Source organism: Colobus angolensis, unplaced genomic scaffold, assembly GCF_000951035.1.
Source record: "Colobus angolensis palliatus isolate OR3802 unplaced genomic scaffold, Cang.pa_1.0 Scaffold124, whole genome shotgun sequence".
In the NCBI taxonomy this organism is placed as follows: Eukaryota; Metazoa; Chordata; class Mammalia; order Primates; family Cercopithecidae; genus Colobus; species Colobus angolensis.
In genome coordinates, this window is record NW_012113586.1 from 900,721 (window position 1) to 907,872 (window position 7,152).

The 7,152-nt window shown below is 46.4% G+C and overlaps 1 pseudogene; it reads right to left on the reverse strand.

Annotated features, from left to right (window-relative positions):
- Positions 1–5,331: 5,331 nt before the first annotated feature.
- Positions 5,332–7,152, reverse strand: part of LOC105505262 — a 25,736-nt pseudogene continuing 23,915 nt past the window's right edge.

A 7,152-nucleotide genomic window follows, 5' to 3' on the forward strand; every position in this document is an offset into this window, starting at 1 on the left:
TGAGTGATCCTCACCTGAGTTGCCTAAGAGTGGGAGATTCTCTTCTGAATTTAATTTTTAAAACAGATTTTCTTTGTTTTATAGTATAAATATGCTCTGGGCCTTGCACCATTTCAGGTTTTGGATCTAATTCCCAGTCCCTTTATAACCTTGGCAGCTGGCTTCGCTTTCATCAGCCTTTCCCTTTCCCTGCTGGTAGGCCTCTCACAACCACATTCACTCTTCATATTACACAAATGAGTTCATTCTCAGCCCCATACCCTCCATGCGCCTTCTGTTTCTCCTGGATCTCTTTATGATGGTCTAGCTTCTTCAGGTTCATGGACACTTTGAAAAGTCGTCTGTGAATTCTTTCTTACTATGTCATTCAAAGCATTTGACTCCCTGACTCTCTATCCCCTCCTCTCTCCATTGTAACAGTTGAGTTTGCTTGTGTTTCATCCTTCCTTCCATCCATCCATCCATCCATCCATCCATCCATCCATCCATCCATCCCTCCATCAGCCCATGTGTCTATTTTGTGTCAGTCACTGGGGACAAAGAGATGACATGGTGAGTTACTGTCCTCAGATATAAATGAAAAATCAGTGAGAGTGCAACTCGATATGCACAAGACACAGAGGCTGTAAAATGAGACATATTGGATATTAAATAAGGAGCTGGGAAGGATGTGCTGGCAGGAGAGCTGGGCACCCTTTAAGCAGAAGGAAAACCATGCACCGGCCTGGGTGGATGTAAAAGCATGCTGCATTCCGGAAGCACTGAGTTTGGAAAATTGTTGAGGCACGAAGTAGGAGAATCGGGGGATAGGGCAGGGATTGGTGAGAATTAGTCTGGAGTGTCAGGCAGGGTCCAGGGTTTCAGAGGCCCTCTATGTTATGCTAAGGCGCTCAGGCTCATCCTGACAGTCCTGGGGCTCCCTCAGTGGTTGGTTTTAAGGAAGGGAGTGACATGGTGAGACGAGTTTGGAGAGCACTCTGGCAACACTGCTGAGGATAGGTTTCATGGGTGACTCTCCAAGACAAGGAGGCCTGCGGGGAGTAAAAGTCAGAATGATGTTACCAGGGAGGAAGAGGACACATGGAAGAGGTGTTGTGGAGGTACAGTTGGTAGAGCTGAATGATAGGTGGAAGGAGTCCGGGGCTGCCATCCAGGTGTCCGGCTTGAAAATGTGGGTGCACGGGAATTCTGTGCCCACACCCAGTGCTGTCTAAACTAGCAGCCATTCTGCCTCAGGCCTTCCTCAGTTGCCCCGTCTTCCATTTTGTTACCAACACATAAATCAGGCCTTCATTTCTTACCTAGATTTTTGAAATATCCTATTCATCTCTTTCAGTCCCTCCTACAAAATGCTGCCAAGGTAATCTTCCAGGGACAGCTGAACAATTCCCATTGCATAGTGAATGATGTCCCAGCTTTTTGCATCACCATCAATATTCATTGCTATAGGAGACTTTCTTTTCCCGTAGCGTCCAATTTTTGAGAGAACATGAGGCATGCTGTATGTGTGAACTAATTGAATGTCAAGTCGTCTTTAGGAGGGATGGGGCACGGAATTCCTACTCTGAGGGCAAGGAAGGAATCAGGCAGGGTATCTCCAGGGGTGACTCCAGGTGATCCTGCCTGTGCCCATCATTTTTTTCCAGGTGTATCTTCCACTTCTCCCCTGGCCTTGGGCTTTCTGGTCTGGTCTCATTGTTGCCCAAAATTGACCCCTTCCTCACTTGGTTCTTTGCAGACTACATTGCCTCTTCCTGGAATACTTTCACTTACATTCCTGTCTGTTGAAATCCTACCCAGCTTTTGCTATCCAGCCGAAATGCAAGGACCCCATGAATCCCCTGTGGGAATGGATCCTTCAGAAGCACTTTCCTTTCTATGGCACTCTACACATTTACTGTGCACAGCACCCAATATATCTCGTATTTTATCTCCCCCACTGGACCACTAGATTGGGAGCAGAAATGGAAAATCGGAGCTCTTAATCCTGGGTCCTGGGTCCATCCTGTGAATGTGTTTTGTTAGTTTGCATGATTTTTTTCCCACCAAATTTAATTTATTAAAAAATTATTATCTATGTTAAATATACAGAAAAACTAACAATGTGATAATAATAATGTATATTTGGGACTTATCACCAAGAATGAACAGATTTGCTGCTGACACCTCACCACCTATGTTTTAAGAAATAAAATATTACACATACATTTTGAATACTAGCCCACGCATTCCTCTCTTGGAGCAGGTCTTTGAGCTGTTTCTTAAAATTTAGAGTTAGTCGCTGATATTTAGAAATCAAGAGATTTCGGCCTGGCGCGGTGGCTCAAGCCTGTAATCCCAGCACTTTGGGAGGCCGAGACGGGCGGATCACGAGGTCAGGAGATCGAGACCATCCTGGCTAACACGGTGAAACCCCGTCTCTACTAAAAAAAAAAATACAAAAACTAGCCGGGCGAAGTGGCGGGCGCCTGTAGTCCCAGCTACTCGGGAGGCTGAGGCAGGAGAATGGTGTAAACCCGGGAGGCGGAGCTTGCAGTGAGCTGAGATCTGGCCACTGCACTCCAGCCTGGGCGACAGAGCGAGACTCCGTCTCAAAAAAAAAAAAAAAAAAAGAAACCAAGAGATTTCACATAAGAGTTGGCCTCTGGCTGCCAGTTCTCAGCAGGCCATCACAGGTTCCCAGCCCCATTCTGGCCCTCAGAGCCTGGCTGTCAGGTGGTGAAAACCTGAGTCTGGCATCTGAGTTCCTCATCTGCCCTCCATACACGCTTCCTAGCAGGCGGGCGGTCCTCCTCATGCCGCTCGTCTTTCTCTGCACCACTGCCCAGGCTGTGCCCATTGCCTGGACCGAGGAATTCAAGGCCTCATTCAAGCCCCACTGGTTCCTGTGGCTTTTCCCAGTGACTTCAGCTCAGCTCCATTCTCTGTACTCATACACACCTAGCCGTTAAGCCGGTGGCTGAGCAATTGCCTGTGTTTTCATTCATTCCTTTGCCAGGTACCCTGCAGAGCCACCTAGGTGGAGGAAAGGGAGGCAAAAATCCCCACTGGGTCGGGCTTCCTTGCTTTTCCCTCCGAGACTTGCTCCCCTCGTGTGGTGCATCGCATGAGGTACAGCGAGGCTTGCTTGGTGCGGTAGATCTGCCTGCCTGGCACCCTCAGTTGTAAGAACGGATGGTGCATTTTGTTGGCGGCAACACTCCGAGTCTTTGGTGCTTTTCCAGTTGAGACTGCTGGCCCATCTAATTTCTTCCTCTCTTTCTGCGATCACCCCTCACTGTCCATTGGAGGTATAACCTTTCCTATCACTTCTCTTTGAACATTGCCCTCGTTGGTCAGTAAGAGTGGGGTTTCACTCAGCTGAAAAACCAGGGGGAAAGGCTCTTGTCCCAGATTCCATCACCCTCCTATCCTTCCCATGCTATTTGTCATAAACATATGGATGGTGGGCATGGCTTATAAGAGCAGGACAGGTGCTGGCTCTTGCATTTTGTTCAGTGGATGGGGCAGGAGCGATGTTCCATTTTTCACTCTACCCCGCTGGCCTAGTGCAATTCCACCCTGATGCTGGTGCTGGTCATCTGTCCCTTGGTGTTTTGAGGTGGCAGAAGCCTTTTCATCTGGGCCAGAATGTTTTCCCTTTTTCCGTTCAGAATGAACTTTGAAACTGTCTCCGTTGTGGTAATCAAATTCAACTGATTAACCATTCGTAAATTTTCTGTATAAGAAAGAAGCCATCTTGATGTTGAGTGTGACCCTCATCGTGGCTGAGATATACCCAGGTCTAGAGGGAGACAGCTTCCCTTCCCACACTCTGGACCCACAGCAACCTCTTCACCCACTTCAGTTAAACTCTGTCCCTAATCCCCCTGAAAGTGTTTCTTTCGACCGTTGCTTCTTTGGTTAGTTAATGACTATGTCATCACTGAAGTCCCCAAACTTGTCTTTGTTGGCCTCCCCTCCTCAGGGAAATTGACAGGAATGTGGGGACCAGTGATAAAAGGGGAGATGTAGGGAAAGAGAAGCTAAGGAGATGGAAGAATAAAGGAAAATAGGATGTGATTTAATGGAAAGTTGGATAAAAAAGGAGGGAGAGACAGTTAAATCTGGGGATGTGGGATAGTAGATTTCTACTTTTTGAGCTGAGTAGGAGATAAATTTTCTGGGAAGCTCACCCTCGTTCTCTTTATTTGCCCAGGAACCCATGGTATGGCTTCATTGTGTGATTTGAAAGGGTGAAATGCAGGGTTATGAATAACCAGAATGACCGGCACACACACAGCCAGGTGTGTTCTACAGACCTTCAAGGAAATTGGCACTGAAGCTGCTGGAGGCTAAATGCACTTTTGTTTTTCTCTCCCCTGCTCAGGGCCATTTGGTAAGGCATGCAAACCTTTTCAGGTACCCCTCAGGGATTCTCTTGGGTTCTAGGGAGTCCCCTGCATGGAATAGGGCAAGAAGGAGGTAACCCAAGGGAGTTGGGGCTCTCTCGAGGAATGGCACCCCATGCTCCAGTGCTCTGCTGTGCCACTGACAAGACAAATTCAGGCTGAGTGTTTCAGTGGAAAGATAAGGACTTTCAACGCTGACTCCCTGGTAGCAGGTCTAGTCACTAATCACTTAGTGTGACCATGAACAAGTTTCCTCCCGATGAAATGGAAATAGTCACCTCTCATCAGAGGTTTCTGATGAGTATTAAGTGAGGTAATATATGTCATATGTTGGTCAGGTTGTAGATCCCTGAAACATACTAGTGCTTATTCAGCCTTCATCCACCCTTCCTGACCCTCCCACTACTCTGCCCACCCCTAAATCCTGGTTTCATGGTACTCTTCTAAATTGGAGATGGTTGATATCTGGAAATGAAAGGGAAAGGAGGAAAGTATGTATTAACAGAAGCCATGCCTCCCTCCAGGTTGAGCATTAAAGCAGTTATTGCTCTTTTAATTGAAACTGTGTGAAGATTAAAAACTGTGGGAGATAAAAAAAAAAGAAATGCTTTCTCATTTAAGAGGAGAAATGGAGCTCCGATAGTCAAAAGAGACCCTCAAGTTAAAAAGAGACCCCAAATTGTTCAGAATTAGCCACTGATATTTGGTAACAATCACATTGTCTGTCCTTTGGCATATGGTTAGCACAGAAAGCTTCCTGTTGGGCGAGTGACTCCACAGGTTTTGATGACATGAGGAAGACAATAAGTTGGCCATTGGGTGAAAGGAAGGAGGCAGGACCTGGGCTTGTGCTCTTGTCACCTTCTGTATGAAGCCAGGAGGGTGGAGCTTGATGACATCTCCTAACAACACCCACATGCACATCTCTGTCATCCTTAAATCACTGAGTCTTGGACTTCAGGGTCTCCTTGTGCCGGTCCACAAGGGAACCAACCCACTCTATGGTTTTCTGCTGGGCTTCCTCCCAGCTGTAGAGCAGCTTATATGCCAGATCTCGCTGAGCCTTCTTGCAAGAGAAGGTGAACACGCTATTTGACAATGTCACTGTGTAGCGATTGAAGGGGAATCGACAGGTATAAATTGGCCTGAGCAGGAAGCTCACTATTTCCAGCAGGAAGCCAATCCAGCCTATCAGGGCTAAAGGAAGGCTCCATCTGGAATCAAGGCAGAGGCATCTCTCTTTGCTCAGGGTGTAACTAAGGTTATCATAGCTTTGGTGAGGCGTGTCATCTGAGATGTAGTGGAACTGACCTCGGATGCTTGGGGCCTTCTTGGGGTCCTGCCCACAAGACCAGAATGTGGGCCCAGGCCATGTTGCCAACATAGACTGTGTTGACTATGGATAACTTGCTGACACTTGACAGGATCCCATTGTAATGGGGCCTCATTTGTAGTGGCAGAAAGGATTGGGCTTCCTTCCTCATAGGCATACATAGGTCTTAAGGCACTAATGTACAAGATACCACTATTTTTCAGTGTTCACCCATTAGCTGCCAGTATAGCCTCCTCAGCAAGCTTTTTGCTCTATGTGTATGGAGCAGACCACATGTTTTCCAAAGGCTTTTATTTGTGGCCATTCTGGATGATCTCATTGTAGGAGTTGGGCCTGGCTACCTCTATGATGCTGGTGTGGATGAAGCCTGGCATACTAGCTTGGACACAGGTTCCCAACAGAAGTTGGGTACCTGCCCATGAAGAGTATGCTGTCAGTGTCAGGAAATATCCCCATGGGGCCGCAGCCACGTGCACAGATCCATGTGCCCCATTCTCCACTCCTAAGTGCAGTGGTTGTAACACACTCAGGTTACCACCGAGTGTTGTATTCTTCTGTGGCTCTGACTGAGATTGGGGCCATGCTACAGCCATAGGAAAAACATAAAAATAAAAAGAAATGAGCATTTGGGCTCTAGAGAGGAAGAATTTCTAGACTTTTGGGTTTTGTGGACGTGTGTGTGTGTATGTGTATATTTTAATTTTGGAGAAGAACCTAGAGTTATCACTTTATATTTTGACAAGTAAGAATATTGCAATGATTTTTTCATTGATACCATTAAAGACAGAGTATTTAAAACTAAAAAATCAGGAAACTATACTCTGAGAATATGGACCGTCCCAGTCCTTAGGCACAAAAGGGCAGTGGAAGAATTCACATCACACACACACATTCACAGTTGTATATAAGCAATACACACTCAAATATATACATGCAATTGCTGGTATTTTTCTCATTTTGTTGAAGACTAATAAAACTTTTTCTCATTTTGTTGAAGACTAATAAAACTTTGACTAGTAAAACTAAATCCCTAGAGTCACTGAGCAAATAGTGGGTTTGGGGAGATTCTGGATACCCACCCATTTTCCTGATTGTGTGTTCTCCAGGCAAGCTGCTTCCAATTCTGGTTGTGACTCCGTTTACCCAGTTATGTAAAGGGGGGTGATGGCGATAAACCTTCCTCCTACTTAGTATTCCAAACCCTGCACTGGCGTTTCCTGTGGAGCCTGGTGGAGGACGGGGAGAGAGTGTGCCCTCTGCTGGTAACACCTGCATGGGGAGGACCTTGCAGCCTCCCGTGAGCTGTGTGAAAGCAAAGCTCACGGAGGTATCCAGAGCTTCTTCCTTTGAAGAAGGAAGAAAAATCCTGGGCAAGGGATCATTTTTATTTGCTTCTTTTTGTACTCTTTTTTTTTTTTTTTTTTTTTT